At 31.2% G+C, this 25877-nt stretch overlaps 1 long non-coding RNA gene across 1 annotated transcript; it reads right to left on the bottom strand.

Annotated features, from left to right (window-relative positions):
* Positions 1-210: 210 nt before the first annotated feature.
* LOC139518506 (uncharacterized) lies at positions 211-2539 on the bottom strand. The gene is made up of 2 exons (XR_011663384.1): positions 2421-2539; positions 211-867 (listed from the first exon to the last, which is right to left on the bottom strand). It is a non-coding gene; the product is annotated as an uncharacterized lncRNA (long non-coding RNA).
* Between the last annotated feature and the right edge of the window lie 23338 nt (positions 2540-25877).

Below are 25877 nucleotides of genomic sequence, written 5' to 3' on the forward strand. Positions count from 1 at the left end.
TCGACTTTATCATTCAACGTAACGAATGAAAAACAATTGTTATGTTTTGTCTTGATGTCTTAGTACAGGCATTCTGTAGCGTGTACTACTATACATGCATTTCCCGTTATCTTGTCGAAATGTCTAATCGGGAATAGGACACAATCCAAAAATTACATATCAGACGAATTTCAGACCGCGATTAAAAAATCTTTACACTAATCGTTTAAATATAAAGAAGATATTCATACTTTATTTTTAAAAATATGACACTTTTGAAACTTGAAATTAAAAAAGAGAATTAATACAAAGTAAATATATTTTCATATTTCAGCATTGACTAAGTAACGTCAAATGCTTTTTTACTGTATATGCAACAGTTGTTCGTCCGAAATGTAGATTGTCCGTGCCATATTTCACTTCCATAGAATTATATAGAAATGTATGTGTGCATTTATTTTCATCTTTCTCATTTTGAAGTGTAAAGTACTGTCTGTTCTATACCTGTAATAATACATGACAGATCATTCTGTATTTAACTTTCCATGCAACTAATAACACAATCCATTTAGCAAGGCAGTGATGATGTTTCGCGACCATATCTATGTGGTAATGGTATTTCGCCTCCAAACCTAAGTAGTCATAATGTTGAGCGACCAAACATAGACAGTATTGTTTTTCGCCATCAAACCTTGGCAGATTTGTTTTTTATCACAGTTTCAAGGCAGTAATGATATTGTAAAAGGCAATCTTTCAATTTTGTAAGTGCAACAGTAGAAGTTCTAGTTGTCTATATTCCGATTAAGGTTGTCCTCACATACTGTTGTATCAATTGAACCTCAAACTTGAATGTCTTTTTTTATCTTCTTGAAAAAACATTGTGGATGCCTTAAAAATAAAAGAAACATAATTTAATAGAAATTATTCTACAGAAGAACTCCTAAACATTGGATTATTGGTTTGTCCAGACAGGCAAATATGATGAGGTAAAGGATGAAGTTAACACTTTTTATCGCAGTTTTACAAATGAAATTGTAAATGAAGAAACTCTAAAAATGATGCCAATGAATGACACAATAACATATTTATTTAGTAAATACTAGGCGTGAAAGGACAATGTATCATAACGCCATTTTTGTGGTGCCCTGTAATTCGAAAATCAAAGAGCATTTTTAAATCTGATAAACTTCATATTCCAGATGATCATAACACATCTTAATATCTGTTTTTTTTTATATTTCTGAAATTTATATTAGATATGTGTATTAGGGATTCAAAAAGTTTGCGTTTGGTGAAAACCTACAAAATATACGAAAGTAGACTCATTTTGAAATCTTGTTATCAATATTCAGATATGAGCATCATATTTACCCTAAAAAATATAGTGCTACGGGGTGTTTACCGGTGCAAATTGTGTGAAAAAAGCTTTTGGGTTTGACTATGTTTTTTTTATAAATATTTTGACCACTATTTTCTGCACACAAATTTTCAGATTACATCATTCTGTTCATGTATCGATCAAAGTGCTATAATATCGAAATACTTGAATGATTTTTCTATAAATACAGTCATTTTAGGGGTCAAATTATAGTTTTTGGCTCTCATCCTCCTTTATGTTTTATACATTAATATGCTCTCAAAGTAAAAGTTTCTACTAGGTAACCGAGACTGGTGGTTATTGATAATTGAAATAACATATTTACGTAGTCATACTAACATTAATACAAATAAAAACTTATATAAAAGGTAAATGCCGTCTTTATGACATATTTGAACTTTTTAGATACCTAGCAAGTATCAAGAAAGTGAATATTAAGAAATTTAAGATTTGCCCGAAGAATTTTGATTTTGTCTGTAACAAGGTCAACAACATGACAACATATTTAACTTCAACTAATTTTCCCAGTAACATGTGCGTATTTGCTTATGCCGCGTGATCAGCCATTTATCTGTCTTTGTAAAAGGCCACATTAAGTACATATCGGTTAAAGTATAGGTTATCTGTTACAATCCTATAGTTATGTATACGATAGGCGTTGTTTTGGTCCGTTAGTACAAGGCTTAAGTTGAAATATAGGGTTCTATAGCTTAGATTTTGAACTTGTTTATCTGACCTGAATTCAAACTATTATATATATATCGTCACCACTTATATGACTTTAGCTAATGATCTTCCATGATGCACTACTAAATATTCAACAACAAATATTATGTTATTCCAGTCGATAACAAATTATGAATGATAGCATGAAATATTTCCAACTAAAAGGAATGTTCTCATTTATTTTTTGTACAATTTCCTGTTTAAAATTTCTATAAAAAACTAAAGACAAAACCTTTTCAATATTAACGTAGAAAACTTGACTATTTTTTGTTGAAAATAGCTTGGATTTTTTAATTCCAATCTATGCTATCATTCATTGCCATTTCCGGTTTCTTACTTTCGGAACATTTCCGAATTTTATATTGATCGCACTCATTTGTTGAAGCTTGTATCGAATAAGTCCAAGGAGTTCCGAGTGCATACTATAACACAACTTGTTCAGTTCACACAAATGAGATAAAAGGACTGCACAATTGTTAACTGTGGATTTTATAGTCTCTCATAATCAGCTGACTATAACGTCACTAACATTGATAGCGTATAAATAAAATAGGAAAATCCGTTAAATATAGAACAGAAGTATATAGGGTATACATACTGTTAGGTAAAACATGTTGACAACATTGTGATTAATTCATTATAAAAATAACAACTATTTGGCTTTGGTTTTTTAATATCTTGATGATAAATAATTCTCGATGAAGTAAGGATCTTTATTGATGAGCTTTGAATCATAATATATGCTGATTCCAGAATAAATATACTATTGATCATAAGATGTAATACAAATTATACAAAGGCAAATACCAAAGTAATTTCTATTAACCGGACCGGACGGAAATTCACTAAAATATCACTAAGAAAAAAGGCGGAAGGCCATTATAAGGGTGGGATGTTAAATAAAGTCCGGAGTCATTGCATCCGATAAGAAGCAGAGAGAGGACTAGGTCAATATCATATCTAACTCCAAGGGTATCAAAACAATATCTATAATTTAAAGTCCATGTCTGAAGTTCACACATGTTACGCTTACATATTTTGCAATACGATGAAATAAATCAGATTGTAATTAGTCCTTATTTGCATAGATTATTATCGGTTAACACCAGGTCTATCCAGGCCACTTGCGGTTCACAACTGTCAATATATATTAGTATTCAATCTAGTGCAAAATGATTGTAATGCAATCTGTTATACCACAAACAAGTTGAATAAATGATCATTTAATGTCACCATACTAAAGGGCGGGTTATATCTTACTACAGCCCCACTTATAACTAACTTAGCAGAATTTAAATGTACCAACACTGTCATTGTAACGGTATAATTTAATTAAAAGCGATATAATGATTTTTAAACAATGAAATTATTTCTCCAATCATCATTGACGTTTCTATCTTTTCACATTCCTCGACATATTTGTATTCAACTACCCGTTTTAGGAAATACTTGTGTTGTTTTTAAAGTTTTTAAAATGTGTAGATTAAAATGCTATGTCAACCTTCCCGAATCGTGTTGATCAATAAAATGTTTAAAACAGTAGAATTAAAAAAAAACATGTTTTTTTCCCAGCAACATGTTTAACGGACTGAGTATAGTGAAACAAGCTGCTATATACATTTTATATCACATCGAGACCCTGCAGTCTAAATATAAAAAGTAAATTAACAAAAATACCGAACTCCAAGGAAAATTCAAAGCGGAAACTCAAAATCAAAAATCTATAACACATCAAATGATGTTTGATTATATATATTATACAAGTTGTAGGATTGTGAAATTGATCAAATAGAAGAGGCAGTATATTTCAATAAAAATATTGCAGCATTACTTTTTTAGGGTTATGCATATCAATTTTTATGGGTTTATAGAACTCTAAACAAAACACCTTTTAAAGGATATTTACAACAAATCAAACAGATATTTAAGTGATCCATTCTTGGCTACAATAAAGATTCTTCTAGATATACACTTGATACTTATCCACTTATTATAGTTCAAGAAAACAAAGATAGTGACGGATGTCCTTTAAAAACCTTGATATAGGAATTTCGTTTATTTTTTAATACAAAGATGTTTAATGCATTGGTGTTGTCAGTTTATGTTCGACTTATAAGTTTGAATGTCCTTTTTAGGATTACTCGCCTCTCTTTTAACAAAAAATCATCAAACAGTCCAGGCTTATAATTTTGCTCGCAATATAAGTACGATATTAATGAGCTTCAAAAACCGAAGATTTCCATCTATGAATGAGGTTTAGTATAAACCAATTTGCGTTCAAAATATTGATAGATTACCTTTTTTATTAGATATAAAAACAAAAGTAGAATGACAGCGACAAGTATTTATTATTTCATATTTTTTGAAAAATCATTCAACATTTCATTTATAGTAGATTTGAAAAATGAACAAATTAATGGTATTTAGTGTCAACACAAAGGGGACGTTCTACCAGGCTGGTAAAAACGTGCAGACGACATGTCTAGAAGCAAAGTAATCGATCCAGTGGATGAACTGACACATAAGGATGCCAGATTTATATTTTGTACGATTGTCAAGAATGAAACTGGACAAATTACCCATTTCGGGATGGTGATTTTTTTCGGGCTATTTGTTGTATGCATTGTGTTTTTTTCGGGTGGCCAAACAAGGACATTATTTCAATGAACTATACATGTACCGAGACATTGGGATCTTATTTATTCACTTTATTTTGCCTTTCGTACGTTTTTGATTATAAGCCTATTGTATCCGAAACGCGCTGTATTTTGAATTTGGAATGTTTAAATTTTCAAAAATGAATGACTTTAAAAATGTTGATTATCGTGGAATACATTAACATGTCGTTTTATAATTACATTCTAGAAGAAAGGAAAATATAATGTAAATATATGTAATTTTTTTCAATTTATTTTCGTTTTCAATTTTCAATTAATTTTCGCAATGGTTTGATGTATATGGGTTTGTTAGGAAATCGAGTGTTCCTGCAGTGATGAAGCTAACGTCTATAAAATGTTCTGACAGCTCTGTGTAGCACAGTTGCTTTTTGTATTTTATATTTATTTTAGCTTATTTGATAAACATTTTTTTTTTCGTTATATAGATTCAATTTATTTGTTTTTTTTTTGTTAAATTTTTATCTTATGAAAAATTAGCTTGGACTGTATCAAAAGGACAAATTGCAATGTTGGATTAGTCAATGTTTTATTTTAGACATGGTTATAAGAACAAAGTGTGGTGAACGGGAGGCAACTCTGAATAAACATTTTATATTAAAAGCATAGGATTCATAGACAAAACTTTGAAACAGCTATCGCTGGGGTTCGCATGACGAGAAAATATTAAATAATTTTATGTGTTCACAACATTTTCCCTGACAATTTAATATATGTTAAAGAAAGTTACCATTTATGTTCAAACAAAGGTAATTGTTTTAATGTCTCAGATAAATGCTTGCAAACTGAAAGACGCGTTTAAACGACGAGGGATAACTTAGTTGTCCTCATCGGAATTGTTAGGCAACGGCGATCGACATGATATTCCAAATATTGATATTCATTTCCCCTTTCAAACAAACAATATTGATTCAACGTTTAGATTTTTGTTAAAAACGTTTCCTTACTTATTGAGATATTTTTGCCTCCAGTAATGACATGTCTTTGTCTGTTACCCACTTGTCACAAACAAAAAAGAAAAGTGAATGTGGAAATTTGTTGTTATGGTGAAGGTCAATAAACCTCAGAGAAACAGTTTAGCCTAATCTCGGTAAAATTTTCTTTTAGAATAAACAAGATATGCTGGCCTTTAACGATCCTTAGTAGTACAGTGCACGTACAACGTGATTTGGCTTCAGTATGAAGATATTACTTTTTCAAAGACATATTGAAAATAATAATGCCGACAGACATATGAGAAAAAAATTACGAAACTACTACATTCTAATGACACTGTAAGGATTGTACGAAAAAACCGGACATTTTAGCAATGAGTTAAAAAAAATGTCGTCCAGATCGATTTTTTAAAAGGTTTATATGCTTTGTATTAGGTCTTGTATCTTAGATATTTGGTCTCTAGAATCAGTGAAGGGTCATCAATTGTCAACATGCGCATCTGGTGCTTTAAAAAAATAATATAATATTTTTTATTATATACTTAGTAGTAAATACAGATAAATTGTATGTGTAATACAATCAATGGCAAGCGTGCTGTATCAGCCACCCGTGATGATATCGATATTAGCACGGTTGCAAAAGCTGTATCACACATTTAATCTGTATGACGTCACGTCATCGATTACAGTCACTGTTGCAAAGCTTTATCAAATCCCTAATCCGTATGACGTAATGTCAAACCTATATTCTGTATGACGTCATTTTAAAACCCCTTATCTGTATGACGTCATTGTCACATAAAAAACATCTACTTGAGGTTAGTGTATATAATAAAGTGTATATGATATGGCTTTTCAATATCACACACCGTATCAACCCTCAACCAATATAATCCTTGCCGACCTATTCTTGTTTTCTTATGAGTCGGATTAGAGATAAAAGAAACAACCGACAAATCTTCCTCTATATAATTTTAGACACATATCTAATATTGGACATTAGTTGTCATCGCAGTGCCAGAGTCTATGACAAATGAGACAATTTAGATTTAAAATGATTGATTTCTCTCAACTGAGTAGCAGTTTATATACTCATCTGATAAAAAAAAAAAATACCTTTCCCAACAGATACGATATTGAAAATATTACAGACGGTACTTATAATCAATCTTCATGGATGTCGGAGAAACCTATTAATGAGCAGTAGATTTGTCAAAGATCGCGATCGTTTAAACCTTTATCTCAAACAGTGCATTTAAAGTTATAAAACCTAATTGAATATTAAATAAATATGGTTGTCTGTGTACTATTATGTCTCTTTGGTCGTATGATGATCAAGAAGGGAGCTACGGTTGAATGCTAGCCATTTTTACAGTGCTATTTTCATTTTATGTACCCTCGTATATATATTTTACTTTTTCTATTCTATTTTGGGCGGTGGTGTTTATGTCATAACGTTTTACTAGATTTACCATCAACTGCAAATCTTTTTTTATTGGTGTTTTTGTTAATATTGATTGTATAATTGTGTCAACATAACGAAATTATACACAACTATAATATAAGTAGGAGGTTGCGTTAGCTATAAAACCAGGTGTAACCCTCAACTTTCTTCGGAAAATGCTTGTACAAGGTAAGACATTTGTTTACAAGTATTTCCATTGGTAAGTAAATTCAATCGCGTATTTAAGTCAGTTTTATGAACTTTTCCCTTATACAATTACAATATCTATAGGAGTTAGGTATTGGACAATTCCGACTTTGCGATTATAACTCGGAATATTATTGCCAAGCAAGGACAATAGGCCCAATGTACAAAGATCTGACAGCCTATACCAGCTTAGCTATAATTGTTGTTGTTTTGTTTCGAAAAATCAGCTCATCAACTTTGTATTAGGTTTTGGATTTTCAGATATTTTAGCTTTTAACATTTTTTCAAGAGACATGCATGGTCTTGAAAATGCATTTGGGAAAAAATGAAACCTTATATCATTCGACATCTCAACAAACGGTCTACATAATGCTTCAAGTATACCAGAGTCCTTTTGACATCATGTTATATGTATAGTTACTATAAATATCAAAAACTGGCTTATTTAAAAGTTCTTTACTTAATTGTATATTTAGGACTACTAGAATAGATGTCAAGGTGTATCGACACATCCAAAATATATGATGATTCAACTTTTTTAATCATAAAATGTTATTAAAAAAGGATGCAGCAAAGCATTTGTATTTGATTGAGAAAATGATTTGTGTTAAAATGAAGTTTTCATTGGGGAAGTGCATATCACTGAAGCGTTATAAACTACATATAATATAGTGCCAGATCGAAAACAATATCCGGAAGTCCCAGTCGTTTATTGTTCTTCAAAGAATTCTTCAACAGTATTTGCAGGAAACAATGTGATAGAAAAAAGCCAAGTAATTATTGATAACAAAACGTTAATATCCATTGTTAACTATTTACTTCTCTAAATTACCATATGTTGAAGTGATTCAACTATATTGAGTTTTAACAAGAAATATCACGTAAAATGGCTAAAATCTATAATGCCATGATGCAGATAACAATAAAAACTGCCTTTACATGTTACATAAACTCATTAAATCATTCATCTCAACTATACTAAAAGACTCGATTATCTAGCCACCAACACGTAAAGATAAACGTCTTAATATTGCAAAGAATCATAGAATGAAGGTTTTCTTTTGCTGATCCATTATCTTACAGAAAACAAAGGATTAGGGTATGTAGGTGTTCTACTGATCCGTTATTTTACATATGAATGCAAAGTAGTTGATAATGAATGTGCTCTCCCATTTATCCGTAATATTGCAGGCGAACACAAAATAGCTTGCCATGAAAGTACTACTGATCTGTGATCTTAAAGGGGAACACAAAATGTAAGGATGTGCATACTAATCCGTGATCGTATAGGTAAACATAATGTAACATACCGTGTTAAAGTTCTTCCACTGAATCATTATCGTTATGTATTAAAGTAGCAGGTTATAAAATTGTTCCTGCACTGATTTCTGAAAGAACAGAAGAATACCACAAAGCAGGTCACACTTATGTTTTGTTAATATGTTATCTTACAGAAGTACCAAAGTAACTGGTCAAGAAGATTTTATCCGACTGATATGTTACCTCAGTCTCTCAATATAATTTTAGCACCAACGACTGTGTGTATGCTTGTTGAATGCCATTGTATGTTGTACTATTCTTTGTGTTAATTTCTAAGACAGCAATTGGGACTACAGACAATTTATAGGCTGGTGTAGTCTAATTTTTGTATCCTCTGTTTGCATTATTTAGAGGCAGCATTGACGTAATGTATTAATTTCCATAATGTAACGATAAAAAACCCAGAAATAAACATTATACAATTAGTGTCTTTGTATGAGGTCGATACCAGGATATATGGAACTGAAAGAAGTATATTGAATGATGACGAAGTCCGAGGTCGGTAAACTTATTTGGGTCGATATATCCTGTATTGACCTTATACAAATGCTATAACTGTTATATAATTATTTCAGACCATATTTGTATGAAAATCGTGAGTGAATTATATTCTCTATTTTTCAATCATTGAATTGTGTTGGAAATTTTTAGATATCATATTTTCACTTTGAGAATAACTACATATTAGTTGTTATTTTAAATTTTGTAAATGCTTTTTGGTGTATATCTTATATACTTAATTGTTTTTTTTTCCAAATAATCTATCATAAATATACACTTTGTAAAATCTTTTAACAATATCATGAACTTCATTAAATGACGTCACAAAGTATATCGGTTGGTTAGATATTCTTAAAATAACCGTGCAATATCACTTTTGCTATCCTCTGTTTTCTATCTACCTTCAAAAATATGTGACTACATGTATCCATGAACAAATCAAATTAGTGAAATTATACGAATTAATAATATTTTAAAATATGAAACGACTGGTGTTGAAGTTACAATTAACTACAGCATCCATTTAAATCTATTAGGTTAGAAGAAGTATTTAATGTTGTTCATGTGTTTTTGGCATGTTTTAGTTGAGGATGGGATTATGTTCATTATCTATCAATCTGCGTAACGTTTTCGTGCTACGACAGTTTTATTTTGTTTAGTCACTATGAATCATTATATTGTGTTCATAATTATGAATGTAGATTATGTCATATGACAAGGTTTGTCTGACCCTGTCCTTCTTGTTAGATGATCAATGTTATGGTTTCCTAAGTAGTTTACCATTTAACCAAGACGTGAAAAACAACAATATATTTGGTTTTTAAAGTCATTGTAAGTTGAACACATCTGTCTGACAGCGTTAATATGTCATGAAACGTATTTTGCGGCCTTCTTACCTTACATTGGTTTCACGTTAAGGTTAGCTTGAATGTTACATGTTTTACACCATTTTTGTTAGCATTTATATTTTTGACACTCATATAACGACCTTTAAAACATATTTGATATTAGGTTCATCAGTCATTTATAAACTTTAAGATTAGTCGTACTTTACTACCATTTACTGGATTCATTGCTCATCGTTAAGTTTTGGGAAAGTATAGTACATTTATCTTGAACGATCAACATGCTTTTGAGTTATAACATATTAATAAGGCAAGATATCTAAGTGTTCCCACTCTAACTCATTTTTAATATATCATAAACTTCCTCCTTATATAAAATTATGTAAATGATTAGCTAATTAATTACGCCATTACAATTTCTTTCATATGTACTTATTTGCCTGTACCAAGTCACAGTTTTCACTTGTTCTGTTGATTGATAGCGTTTGATTTTTCAGTTTTTACGGACTCCACATGTTTGAATTTGCTTTGGACGTTTTGTTATACTTTTTTGTATTTATTTTTGCTGTCTTCTTTTTTTTGTTAATTATAATTAATTACAAATTTGAGAGAGAGAACAATATCGCATTTTCTTTTCTTTTTAACTCAAATTGATTTATATATTATGTACCAGTTAAAACCATAAGCGAAAGATGCTGTTAAATGATCAAATATTTGTTTCATTTCATCAACTAGGAGTTCTCAATCATTTTACTCAACCGAAAACATTATTTGATTTATTACTAATTTTTCATCAAGAAATTTTTCTGTTCTGTCCTTTGAAGCTTATCAAAGAAATATCCGGACTCAATTAGGAATATATCATGCAAATATTTTGAAATAAGTTCATATCAACGAGAAAGTAGGCGAAATTAGCTTTATCTGAACAAGTTGTAAATTAAACTTCACATTGGATTTTTCTTGGTCATTTTAAAGCATATTACGTGATTAGATTTATCCTTTATATACTTTACACAGAAATGTGTCTCTTTCATTTTAAAGAATATTGCATGATTAGATATGTCCTTAATATCTTATAATTATAACAGGTCACGGATACAGATTCTTAGATTGTATTTACAAATATCTAGGAGAACTTGTATCTACAATTTAAATTCAAGATACACAAAGAACATTTGAAAAGCTTTCCGACTCTACTTTCGTACCCTTTTATTTACTTGAAAATCATAAATATATTGATTACGCATCAAATATATAAATAAACTCATCATAGATACCAGGACTAAATTTTGTATATACGCCAGACGCACATTTCGTCTACAAAAGACTCATCAGTGACGCTCAACCACACTAGCGACATAAAAATTGATATTATCCTTAAACACTAATTTAAGATACCATTTTTATTATATATTACACCTAGTGCACGTTGCGTCTACACTGTCATACAAGTGAGAGATTTAGCTAGACATAAAACCAGGTGTTACCCACCATTTTCTATATACGAAAATGTCTTTACCAAGTCAGGAATATGACAGTTGTCATCCATTCGTTTGATGTATTTTAGCTTTTACATACTTTCTGTTTTGAATTTTCACTCAGAGTTCAGTATTTTTGTTATTTTACTTTGTCATCAGTGGTGCTCGAATACATTTCTAGGAATATGATTGGTTAAAAGCGTCCTCGTGGAAACCGTGTATATTTGATATTAGGTTTGTTGGGAGGCGGGGCTTATTTCATACACGGTTAGTAGTGGAGTTACGTCCCTTTTTATTCCATTAAGGTAATAAGGAGGCGGGGCTTATTTCATGCACGGTTAGTAGTGGTGTTACGGCCCTTTAGAAAAACAAAACAGTACTGAGAAAAAATCTTAAAGGTTTCAACAGACAAAAAAAAAAAAGTGATGATACAGTGAAATAAATTCACAAAACACATTTAAATCTAACAAGTTGTCATTGTTGGCATCTGTTTTTATAGGATCAAAGGAAGTAGTTTCTTAATCATGTTAATGCTAACTGTATTGAAGACTTCCTCATTTTGATAGGTCACTAGTCTAAATTTTACACGTTAAGATAGTCGGTAAGATAAATTCGTTACATAGTGTGCTAGTGACGTAATACGGTAAATATGGGGTCAGTAAATTCCATAGGGGTATTCGAGCTTCGTTCTCACCACATATGGAATTTATTGACCCATATATACCGTATTAGGTCACTAGCACACTATGTAAATAATACAATGCAGTTTTCTTCGAAGTCCATGCTGAATCATGGCGGGCTTCCACTTACAATATTTTAAATGTTTTTAGTTCTTACTCATTTCTTTAATAAAAGGTAGTTTTTTGCAACTGTGCAATTCAAGCTTTTTAACTGATATATAACGAAATTCGTTTCATAAAACTCGACAACAAAATATTCAAGGTCAAGTGGAATAAGATATGCCGTTTTGCTTCTAACATTTATTCATTTTTCCATGAAAAGTGAACTAAGTCAATTTAATTCCCATTTTTATACATCAAGAAAGATGAAAAACAACATAGCTGTCAAAATGTGTTCGTTTATGTAATGTTTATTGCATGTCACTGAAGTAACAAACAGAACCATTATATCTGTTGTTTTGTAATTTTTAAGAACCAGAAAGGTTAATATGACATTTTGCAATACTATATCTGGTTTTTCTCTTGAGCTATTTAAGGCAACGATTGACCAATTTTGTATGCAATCTCTTATATTATACATTTATTTAATAGTCATTAATTTTAAATTGTCTCAATGTTATTATGGGCTGTGTTTTAAATTGAACTTGAATTAAGATTTAAATTTTAAATCAATATGCATTTTTTGCTACTTACTTATATGAATATTTATCATATTAAAAGACAGATACATGATGAGACCAATTATGGGAACCCTGAACATACATAAATTTTGTTCAATACGTTATCAATTCAGCTAGCTTTAACTATGAATCAAAAAGGTGGTTAAAGCCTGAAATTAAATACAGATATATCAGCTGTTATGTAAATGTGATGTCATAAAGAAATTGAAAAAGGACCTGTTTCACATAAAATGACCATGTTAGACATAAAGTCAAAATGAGCTTAGACATACTGAAAACAGATATTTCACCCAAATTTTCATCTTTCTGTTCGAAATATTTAAAGTACCTGTATATATTTTTGAAGTAAGACATTGGATCATAACTAAATATTAAAGACAAATTCATATAATCAGGCTACTGTGACAGTTGTTGCAGCTTTGTACGGAAAGCCATCAAACAAATTTGACACACTTAATCCAAAATATTTATACAATTGAGTACTCATATCGGAAACACTTTTGTCTGATATTAATATCTGAACGGTGTTATTTGGTAGATATATCATACGTTGTTTTTTTTTTTAATTTCTACTTAAGTTTTGAGAACGCAAAATTGTAATCCTGCTATTTATGATCAGTTTATTTACCGATGTTAAAATCTTGTAAAACCATTGAGAAACGACAAATCTAGTTAATTAAAACTTAGTTGTTTGCATACACTCTAAATGAATCGAGACTGAGTGCGTCGACACATCAAGTGTCTTCTATATATGCACCTGCAAACATACGAATCCATAGTAAGCCAAAATGTCACAGTCGGTAAAAGGACACTATATGTAATCGGACACAATTGGTAAATAAAAGACTATAGGATTTTACTTTCATCTAAAGATCTAAGACCGAACAAACATGTGAATTGGGACACTTAATCGTCGTGTTGGCCAACCGATAAATGATGGTGAAAATAATTGAACCAACGTCAATTTCTGAGAAACAGATGACATAACATGATGTGTGTTATTCCTAATAATTTTCATTTAGTAGTTTTATACAACTGAATGACTTTTACATTATTTGACTTTTTACATTATTGTCATATTTCCCGATTTTACTGGTCTGCTTGTCAATGCAAATATTTATTTCCGTTTTGGGAATTAGTAACACATATTTATCTCCGTTCCAGAATAACAATTCTTAACCAGAAACGTTTCAGTGAACATTAAATATAAATGATTATATTGTTCGACTGTCTGGCATTTATGTATTTAAATATATATATATATATATGTGTGTTTTCGTTAAATTATAGCGATAATCTTTGGTTTATATGATTCAGGTGTAGAATCATTAAACTACATTAACGATACATCCTTTTATATATAATAATAAAAAAATGACCAAAGGTAGATTGAAAATCTAAATGACGTCGAAATCATAATTCAATGAACTTAACAAAATTGGGGAGGCAATTGTACTTAACAAAGTTAATCGACAACAATGTTAACCACAAGATTTACCGTCTATCTAAAGTAACCATTGAACGATGAAGGACGCTACTGGTGTCAATATGTATCTAACTGACTGTTATGACTTTAAATAAATACAGTTCACATTCAACGAGTCTCCTAAAATGCTTTACAAAATGCTTTGAAGAAAAGGTTGGATCAGATATGCACTCCCCCAAAAAATATTGTTTTACATAAACAGTAAGAACAAGGTGATTCATCTATACGGTACTCGTGGACAGTTGAATATGTATAGTTAAAACTCAAGTTTGGAACATTCAGATCCAATCATAACCCGATATCATATACTCTGAAAGTTTAGGCAAATCTTTACTCTCCCAGTGACAGTAAAGTCTTGTAGAATTAAATAGGTTGGTCAAATTATTGAATGTATTAAAAGACAAGACTTAGACTTTTTTAAGGTCTGTCCTATATGACACAAAAATAATTCAAACTCATTTTGGGGAAAATTGAGCTTAGTTGTGGTAAATATTTAATAAGACTCATGCAGACAGTCAGAAAAAAGTAACATAGGATACATTTATAAATATGATTAACGTGTACATATAGCATTTCTATTCAACACAGATAAAAGAGAGGCATATGACGTCTTGGCAAAAAGCTCAAAAACACAATAGGAGACCACAAATCCCGCCACATTGAATGCAATCTTGTCAACATGGAGAAACCTTATTATAAGACAGATTGGTGTTCATCTACATGAGCTTTCTTTCTAATCCAGTATATCTGACGAGTGAATGAAAGAGGGACGAAAGATACCAGAGTCGCAGTCAAACTCATAAATTGAAAATAAACTGACAACGCCATGGCTAAAAATGAAAAGGACAAACAGACAAACAATAGTACACATAACACAACATAGAAAACTAAAGAATAAACAACACGAATCCCACCAAAAACTAGGGGTGATCTCAGGTGCTCCGGAAGGGTAAGTAGATCCTGCTCCACATGTGGCACCCGTCGTGTTGCTTATGAGATAACAAATCCGGTAAATAGTCTAATTCGGTAGGTCACATTTATGAAAGGGAAGGGGATTGTAGTTACGACGTAATGAACATATCCGATATCATTTGTGAAACGGTTATTCCATAACGGTCAACCAACTCGTAATGGCGTCCGTAAAATTTACGAAGAGATGATTTCAACTTCACCATTTGGAACTCTTGATTTAATAGCTTCCTTGTGAGCAACAACCCTCTATCAAGAAAATAATGATAGGAAATGAAAGCACGAGAATATCGTATTAATTGGGAGGTATATACACCGTATTCAGGTGCTGTTGGTATGTTGCTACTTAGAAATGGAAAGTTCACAATTTGAAAGCCGAAATAATTTCTTTTGTCGTAAAGTTTTGTTTTCAATTGACCCTCATTGTCAATTTCTAGACATGCACTTTGTGACCAAGAAGGAAAAGGGAAAAAGATTGGCACTTTTTTTTTTAACTAAAGGACAATATGAATTTTGAAGTTACCAAGTCATTCAACGATGAAATGGAAGCCGTATTGCAAATTAAAAAAAATAATCATTAAGAAATCTAACTATTAAGATCAGAGATTAAAATGTCAAAATGACAACGAACCCGGAAAAAAATGCAATATATGGACAGGAAGATAGTTGTTAGGATGAGGGACACTTTTAAAGATATTTTTCAAAGCAAAAGAAGCCTGAAGGGCAAACGCCAGACACAAAGCTTTGAATTAGAGTGAACTGAAAGTTACAGGTACGACTAAGTGCCCGACAACAGCAGAAATTACAAGAGAAAATATACTTTAGAATTGTATGTTTATTCTAGGGAACGGGAAAAGGTAATACAACGTTATCTGTGTATCACTAGATAACCTCGAATTCACTGCAAACTAAACTGATTCATCCGAATCAAACATTAACTTAAACTGCAAGTATATTTCCCTTAAGTTTTATAACAAACTATAAATTGAAATTTAAGATTTTTTTTAATGAAAGTATATTTTATAAAGATAACGTCAGAGCCAACATCTGTTGAAATAAAGTTTTTTATATTCTACATTTTCGGTTAGTCAAAGAAGCAATGAATAAAATTCTCAGTTAAAAGCTGCAAAGTTATAGAATATATACTACCAGTAATATGAACATCAGTGCTTGCGTCTACTTACTACTCCTAACTTTACACATTATTTATAATTTGAAGAAAACAAACAAATCTGATAATTTCTGTTATAATTTGATTTTGTCAAAATACAAACTATAACATTCACTGATCTACTTGTTAAAATAAATATTCTTTTTCGTTTCATAATTGCAACAAATACGTATCATTGTTCCATCCATACAAGTTAATTCGAGAAAGGTGTTGCAAATTGACGATGGCTACACCTAGACAGTGTTGCTGGAATTGTTTCACATTAATATTGCAAGAGAAATGTATTTGTTTCTATCAATTCCATAATCGATAGGATTTTAGGTGTTAGTACATGCATTAAATCTATGTACATCTGTAACAGACAACTCTTATTTTATTTGAAAACGTGCAGATATTAATCAGCATGAAAGATTAATGAAAAAAATCATTATGAATTCTGATATGTCTATGATGCTAATTTGCTAGATTAAAATATGATTTTTTTAGTCTATTATGATATCTCAACCTTGTTTGGAGTGAATGAACTGTGAAGATTGCTGCTGTCATTCAGTGTGCATCAGAATTAACATGGCTGTTGTTTAGTGAAAATATGAAAACAAGTAATACCATTATAATTTTATATTTAACATTTCAACAAGATGTTATGTAACAATCAATAGTTTGCCAATTTTAAAAACAATGCACTTTTTAGCAAATCCGTGAACAAATTAGAGTGCATTTTTTTCTAACCAAAATTTTGTAAACATTGTGTTGCGTTTGTTATCGTTTGGTAAACGCAATAAAAGTAGAAACAAATACATCGTTTAACCAGTGTTTACTAACCATGTTTGAACTTTCAATAATGCTTTTATTAAATGCGGTTCCTTCAACCAGCATACATAATAAATATCAAGACTTTACACCATTTATTCTATTTCATATATATGAAGGATGTTGCCTATCATTAAGATTATTACTTATATTGTTTCTAGATTTTTGCTTATACTGTTAAAGCATGGGACCCGAGAACATAGTTATTTCGAAATGCATTTCTTTTAGACAATGAAATCAAATCAAAAATATTGCGCCTGCTCTATCGCATTTTGTTTTTGCAGTGTAGTGTACAATCATTGGGACAAAAAAACATCAAAATTATAGAAAAGTCTACCAGATCTAACTCAAAATATTGACAATTGCTGTGTTCAAGGAGTCTAAAATTCAGATTGAGCGTTTCAGACATACTAATTTTTGACCTTATTTTAACTAGACCAAATCACTACTTAACATAAAGATCCAGCACCCATGTTTTTAAAACATGTAATTTCATATCCTTCCTTAATATTTCATGTATCAAGTATGAGGAAAAAAATTGCAAGTTATACACTGTTACACTAGGAAAAGTAAAGTATAATAACTGTGTTTTTGGACCATGGGTCCCTTTTTCCCAACTAATGGATTGATTTAGCAAAGGTATTCTTTTATATTTTTGTAACGTATATATGCTATGATAGGCACTTGGTTGTAGATTTTACTTCATTGCTTGTCTTTTTGCAGATTGTTCCAATGTTTGTCTTAAGCGGGAAAAAAACCACGTGCAGATAATTGAATCAAAGTTAAAGTTAGAAACAAGTGTAGCGTTTGTACTAACAAGCGACGAACGACAAACTGTAGACGCATTTTTAGCGAGTGCATAGTTTGTCAAAGTTAATGTTAACTTTGCAAACGTATGTTAGAAACAAATGATCAAAATATTGCGCGCTTAGCCGTTTGTATTGTTTGTGTTAGAAAGAAATGCACTCATATTAACAACCAAACGCAATCAAGGACGAATCGCTGAAAACAATTTGAAGTAGGATGCTTTATGCCAAGGTAACAATTGTTGATTGTTTGAAAACAGTTCGTGATCACGTGAAAACGAAAAGATTGCAAATCAACATCTATTTCATCAAGTTTTCACGCCCTACAGCTTTCAAAAATTTAATTTTCTTGTATTTATTGTAGTCTTTTTTTAATATGAATATTATATTAAAAATGTATGATGTGAAAATTACATACATAGTTTTAAAAGGATATTATTTGTGCATAGAAGGGTCGAATACATATCCCCATCTACTTCAGGAATAGATTACCTTAGCTGTATTTGTCAAAATCTTAAGGAATTCTTGGTCCTCAATGCTCTTCAACTCCGTACTTTATTTAGCCTTGTTAACATTTTTTTATTCGACAGTCACTGATGAGTCTTTTGTAGACGAAACGCGCGTCTGGCGTAAATATAAAATTTCAATCCTGGTATATATGATGAGTTTTTTCACAGCTTTATATCGTTGTAATATTAGAATATTGTAATCTTTACAAAATGTTTTCAGGTAATTGGAAATAATAGTAAAATACTAAAGTCTGGAAAACTGAATACATCAATATCTGTAAAAAATAAATTTGGTGTAGGGAATTCTCTAGTTTTATAGAATCAAAATTTGCAGGTTAAGGTTAAGAATAAGGTTAACGACACCGCATGATTGATAATATGTATTAAGAGAAGTTTCACATAAGCAACACGACGGGTGCCACATGTGGAGCAGGATCTGCTTACCCTTCCGGAGCACCTGAGATCACCCCTAGTTTTTGGTGGGGTTCGTGTTGTTTATTCTTTAGTTTTCTATGTTGTGTCATGTGTACTATTGTTTTTCTGTTTGTCTTTTTCATTTTTAGCCATGGCGTTGTCAGTTTGTTTTAGATTTATGAGTTTGACTGTCCCTTTGGTATCTTTCGTCCCTCTTTTATTGTAACATCATGACCATTGATTCAAATTCTTTCATGTAGGTAATACCGACACAGTTCCAGATATAATAATTTTAATACAAATAAAGCAGTTGCCCATAACGAAAATTCCCAAATGAAAGAGTTTGCATTATTCGAGTTATCGTTTGTCATGGGATTTAAGTTAACAAGATACAATAGATATTAGACCCAGTCTATGTTTTTTTCAATAATCTAGTGGTTTCCCTTAAAAATATAATATATATGTAAACATTACGAGCAAATTAAGGAGATACAATAAAAGTAAAAAGTCATCGAATATGAAACATTTATGTGTAGCAACTGCTGATCAATAATATGCGAAACCATGTTTTGTTCTACATTGTAACTATTTTTGAAATGTTATGCATACCTTATTAGAACATAGTAGATCCTATAGTATTTACTATTTAATTTATCAACAACGTGCATTCAATTCATTTTTTTTTATTTAAAAATATGCAGTTCAAAGCAAGGATTTGTATAGTGACACTATACAAATCCTTGTTCAAAGTAAAAATATATTTTTTTTATTTTAATACTATTGATTGATTGTCTAATGTCTGAGTATATATTCATAAAGGTTTATAGTCTTATCAACAAGAGAAAGGTGGGGAAAAGCGACATAACAATGACTTTGCCTAAATGTCCTCTTTAATTTTTCTTCTGATGTGCACAATTTTACGGACAATATTACCAATAAGATTGTCTAAACAAGGATTTTACCACTCAGCCAGTGACAACTCTACAACAGATTTATCCATCGGACCACCAGCAGTGATAGTATACATGGTTGTGTACATTATGTATATACAACTCGTCTGAACATCAACCCAACAATGTTAGATCTGTAAATTTGCTTTCGCAAAATATATTGTTAATATGTTCATAAATATAAATATATAAAATGAAATGGATGGATACTTGTCTCATTGGCACTCATACCACATCTTCCTATATTTGTATAATCCTTTCAATTCGTCCTGGTCTTCCATTTATTTCAAACATTTACCCAATGCCTTATGAAAATTACGTACCATAAGATTCAAACTTTGTCCTTGTTAAAATATATTTTTTTAACTAGGAGTTGGCTCTTGGTGTCAATTTTATCGACAAAATGGTCCAAGACTACGACATATTATTCGTATATCATACATGTATGTAGAGAATTCCGTATGATAGATAAAAACAAAAAATGATGCACTACACAAACGTATCGAATATTTGATATTATATTAGTATATAATTTAATTAAGACCAGTTTTATTTAAATATGTTCACTATCAAATCGAGTTTAACAGAATCAATTCAGACTCACATTCTATGATGAAGTTTTAATTACACATTTAAATTCAGGACTTGATATCAGTAACAATTAAATGTCTTCTTTTGTAATAAAACCCAACAATTAATTTCGATCTACTAATGAATAGAACATAATTATTTTCATTCATGTAATAAAACGAAATAGACATTTATCAAATAGATAACGAATCGTCGATAAAAAGTAAAGTTTTTCATTAATTTAAACAATATTGTCGAAGGTAACATATGTCGTTCTATATTTTTACGTATAAATTAATTCGAAATTAATAAATCTGTAAAACATATAGTATTTCAAAGCTATATATCACGACCGTGGTATACCAGTTACAAAATTAACATTTTAATGACTAATCAGACTCGATATTGAAAGTTCCCTGCTGTTTCCGTACACGATAGCAGATCTAAATTTGTTATCATGTTATAATATAATAATATCCTTATAAACGTGAACTACGGACTTCATGAGAGTGCTAAAAGTTCAATAGGTTACTTACTGTTATTCGTCTACATTATCATACATAGAATTCACTTGTTTAAAGGTCTTTTCTTGCGTCTTCTTTCATTCAATAGTAATTCTAAACAGATTTACAGTATCACTTTTGGAAAGGTCGTATAATTCATTATTTTATCTCGCCACATTCTGTATGTATGTGTCTGTCCCAAGTCAGGGGCATGTGACTCAGTGGTTATCGTTTGTTGTTGTTATATATTTGTTTTTCGTTTCCTTTTTGTACAATAATTAGGCCGTTAGTTTTCTCGTTTGAAATATTTTACATTTGTCAATTAGGGGCCTTTTATAGCTGACATTGCGGTATGGCTTTGGCCATTGTTGAGGGCTGTAATATGACCTATAGTTTTTAATTTCTTTGTCATTTGGTCTCTTGTGAAGATCTCTCTCATGGAAATTAAACCACATCTTCTTTTTTTTTTTATGTTATATACAAAATTGATCAATTGAGAAAGAAAAGGGGATGAGGGGGATGAGTAATGTTTACCATTATGACATTGTTCATAAAATCGTTTGCTTTTTACATACTAAAAACTCCAACTAGTTCTTAACAGACAAGAACCGTTCAGTTTACGATGTTTGCTTACACAGCTAACTTTTTTCTTTAAAAAGGATACTAAAAAGGATGTGTCCGGAAAATGACAGGAAACTAAAGCGATAGTAATGTATGGACCAGGTGTCATTTATATTAGGCTATTCAAAGTAAAATAACAAAAAATCGAACTCTAAGGAAAAGTCAAAACGGAATGTCGCTTATCAAATAGCAAACTCAAAAGCTCAATCACATTAAAGTCCAATTTGGATCCATTCTTGTAATCTGTCCTTAAATTTATATGGGGAAAGTTTGGTAAAGGAAATGCAGTTATTGTTGAATTTGTTCTATTGCAAGATGAAAATGACTAAGATTGTATCTTTGTGACAGATGTTTGAAAGGACAAGGTACGATAAGGCCGGTTTTTGGTCTAAATCTGATTTACATCGCACATTCAGTGGATGTATTACAATATGGTATAGTCCGTTTCTATGTATATTAGCGTTGTTTGTTGTTGCATCTCAGTCTTTCTGTTGTTCCGTTTTTCTTCTTCTTATAATTGATTAATTTCCCTCCGTGTTAGTTTGTAACCTGAATAAGTTTTTTTCTTAATTGATTGATGACATTTGAACAGCAGTAAACTACTGTTGCCTTTATTAACAATATTTCTGAAGCCCTTATTTGATTGCTGATTAAAATTGATGTTATAAGAGTGGAGAAAGGTTTGGCAAGTCTAGCAATATAACGTTGCTTTTCAGGACATTTATGTAACTCAGGTATCCAATGTAGTGAAGAAAGATCTGCTTCTGCATTTCTGGTTTAAATTCAAATGGAAAATAGCACAGACCTATGACTTTTCAGGATTCCCTCTTTGTTGAGTATCGTGTCGTACATGTTGGGTGTACAAGGGAATTGCCAATACCCGCATCTAGTAGTGTAATTACTATATGATTTACACACTAAAATCTCATATTTTGGGATTATATATGTTGGGAAAATAACATATCCGTCATGGAACTAGGAAAGATGCTTAATAATTCAGGTCTTTGAGGGTCGATGAGGCATGAGCCTTTAGAGACTCATTTAGACAAGAACACAAATCAAGCTAATTTGAGGGTCGATGAGGCATGAGCCTTTAGAGACTCATTTAGACAAGAACACAAATCAAGCTAACAACTAAACATGAGGGAATCGGCTGGACTATAAAAAACCCGAATATAAGGTAAATTCAAATTTGGGAGAAATGAAAAATGAAGAAAAAACCGAATATTTCCAATTACGCGTCTTCGGTCAGCGTCTCCTATTCAACTTACATTGCTGCAAATCCACACTCAGTCAAAATATTAGAATCGGAAATAGATCGCAATCGGAACAATAAAAGGGTGATGACGTATATAGGTATCAAAAGATATCAGACTGTGAAAACATGTCACTAGAGAGTTGGTATGTATGTCCTTAATGCTCTTCAACTTTTTAGTTGTTTGGCTTTATAACTATTTTGATCTGAGCGTCGCTGATGAGTCTTATGTAGACGGAACACGCGTCTGTCGTATGAAAATATAAGCCTAGTACCTTTGATAACTGTTGACATACAGACGTCTTTTTATTCAACCAATTAATAAAAATGACGCTAACGTTTGTACTTATCATCAAGAAATATCATTCTTTTTAAATAAAGATAAATGCATGTGAATTCATTCATAAAAAATATATTAATTAATATACTTATGTACCTACTTATAATCAATAGCTGTACCACTTTGTTTGAAGTGAACATATGTTGCCTAGAAAAAGATAACAGAATGAATCTCAACAATAGAGTGTTGCAGATGTATTTATGTGAAAGGCTTGACATTTAAAACCATACTTTGATGGTTGGTAAAATATAAAATATCAATACCTCATTATTTCGTCCCCTTTGTCGTGTCACAGTTAGTTTAATTGAATAAAGGATATAAAAATCTTATTAATGAAATTTTATGAGTTCATAACGAAGGTCATGGTTTAGTATTCAATGAATTGTCCTGAATTGTCTTTGATGTCCAAGGTGTTTTGATTGTAAATTAAACTTAATTGTATTTTTTATGGTTTCCTTAAACATTTGACAGATTCAAAGAGAATATTGGTACTAATATCGATGAAACTTCGATTTATAAGTATGAAAATCGAACTAAAAATTTCAACGAATTCGTTATCTTTATCTCCGCAGTGAATGCAGGTACTTACCAGTTACCTCCAATTAACAAGAATGCAGCGTAAAGCAATCAACAACCAATCAATCAAATTATCAAGAATAGCACCATAGTCGTCTAATCTATAATTGATCTACCGATGGTGTCTGTTCCCTTTTGTAATAGTTTGACTGAGATTGGATTCGTATGGCGGGGTTTACATGTATACATGCAGCTGAAGAAACTTTCCGTGTTGACACATCCGGTCATGTTCCTTTTGAAGTTTTTTGCGATTCCCGTAGTTCGTTTGACCTGGTTTGTTTCCTTAAATATGTTTACGAGATTTGAAAATCATAAAGCAAAAAATACCACATAAGCTATTATTATTCAGAAAACATTGTCAGTGACAAAACTCAGTTTAGATGTTTACTTAGTACCTTTGCACATTCAAGTTCAGCTAAGAAATCTCTCACAACAATGAAAGGTGATATTTTTCGAGAGAAAAACAATGTATTTTGTCAAAGTAAAGGGTTTTGCCTACTTTTGTATAACTATTCCTTCAATTCATGGAAATAATAATTTTCATCTTTTCATAAAACATTTACAATCCGAATTTTGAACCCGAAACTTATTGATTTAGGCAGCTAATGCGTGAATAGTAAGAGGCATTTACTCTGTCGACTCACTCGGTTTCATTCCTTTTGAAGTTCATGTCATGCGTTTCCTTCAGCTTTTATTTGTTACCTTGAGTTTTCAGTTTCTAATGGATTTACGAGAGTTAAAAAGCCGTTCTATAATTCATATATGTATCTTGACCTTGGCATGCTATACAATGCAAAAGACAAAGATTGAAATCAAGACGGGGACAGACAGGCGCGTAGCTACGTTTACGTCAAAACGCCCGGGCGTACACTTGAATTTTGGTAAAAAAAATATTTTCATTTCAATACATTAAGAAGAACTGGTTAAAATCATATAAGCCTTGTATATCTTTCTTCAATGGCTTGTATAATTGCGAATAAAAGTGACGAAATTTACTTTTAAAATCAAAAGGTATCATATTATACATTTGTTCATTTTCTGTCTGAATCTTCTGTGAATTCTAATTACTTTCCCTTGGTTTAAAGCTATTCATAATCTGTTCAGATTTGCGTTTTTGTCCAGGCTACGACATTTCAGTCTCGAAACCGAGACATAGCGATCCTAAATTGCGTCGGCAGCGTCAACATCTTGGTTCAGCATGTTGTGAAAAGTTTTTTTTAAGTATCAACGAATGTCAACCATTCATGAAATTTTACGAAAGTTGGACACATATTTAGTTTTACGGTATTTACTGATCAAAGGAATTTCTTTTTGCAGTTAACAAGTAGATACAGTCTATGTTTTTTTGTTACACATCAATTACATTGTCAAACCACCATCGAATGTTATGAACCTTAGCAGCAGCTTTTTATGATTAATGTATGAGCAAACTTTTAAATGATTTTTGTTTTCATTTTTCAGTTTTCGGACTTATCCTTTCGCAACTAACAGACGGTCTGTTTAATAGTTTAAATGATGTAAACCTTCATAGATTGCCATGAATTTAAACTTTGGCAGAAATATATATTTTAAAATCCTGGAATGGATAGATAAATGAATTATTTTTTGCGAGATGCAATCATAGGTCCAGGCGAGAACTAGGGTTCTACGGAAACCTCTACGACTTTTCATAAGACACCTGAAAACTATCAAAATTAATTATTTCATGTCCATTAACGACATTTGCACATCAAAAAGGGGTCTTGGTTGAGTAATGGCTCCTTTTAAACATATTTAGAGTAACAGGTTTGGACATTTTCTCTAAAACCAAAATCAACACAATTAATAAATTAAACATAAAAGATAAACAAATTAGGCTCTAAAGTATGTTGCTATTGGTGAGTTTTTATTGACAGAAATAGTATCCGCTCATTCTTGATAACTCGTTTGCTTCAGAGGGGCTTGACCCCTCAGACCCACTACCAACAGGTGCTATGACCTGGACACGATGGTGCTCTCGATCACTATCCTTGCCGAGGTTCGGGCGTACACTTAAAAATGGCCTAGCTA

This window comes from Mytilus edulis, chromosome 4 (assembly GCF_963676685.1).
Source record: "Mytilus edulis chromosome 4, xbMytEdul2.2, whole genome shotgun sequence".
NCBI lineage: Eukaryota > Metazoa > Mollusca > Bivalvia > Mytilida > Mytilidae > Mytilus > Mytilus edulis.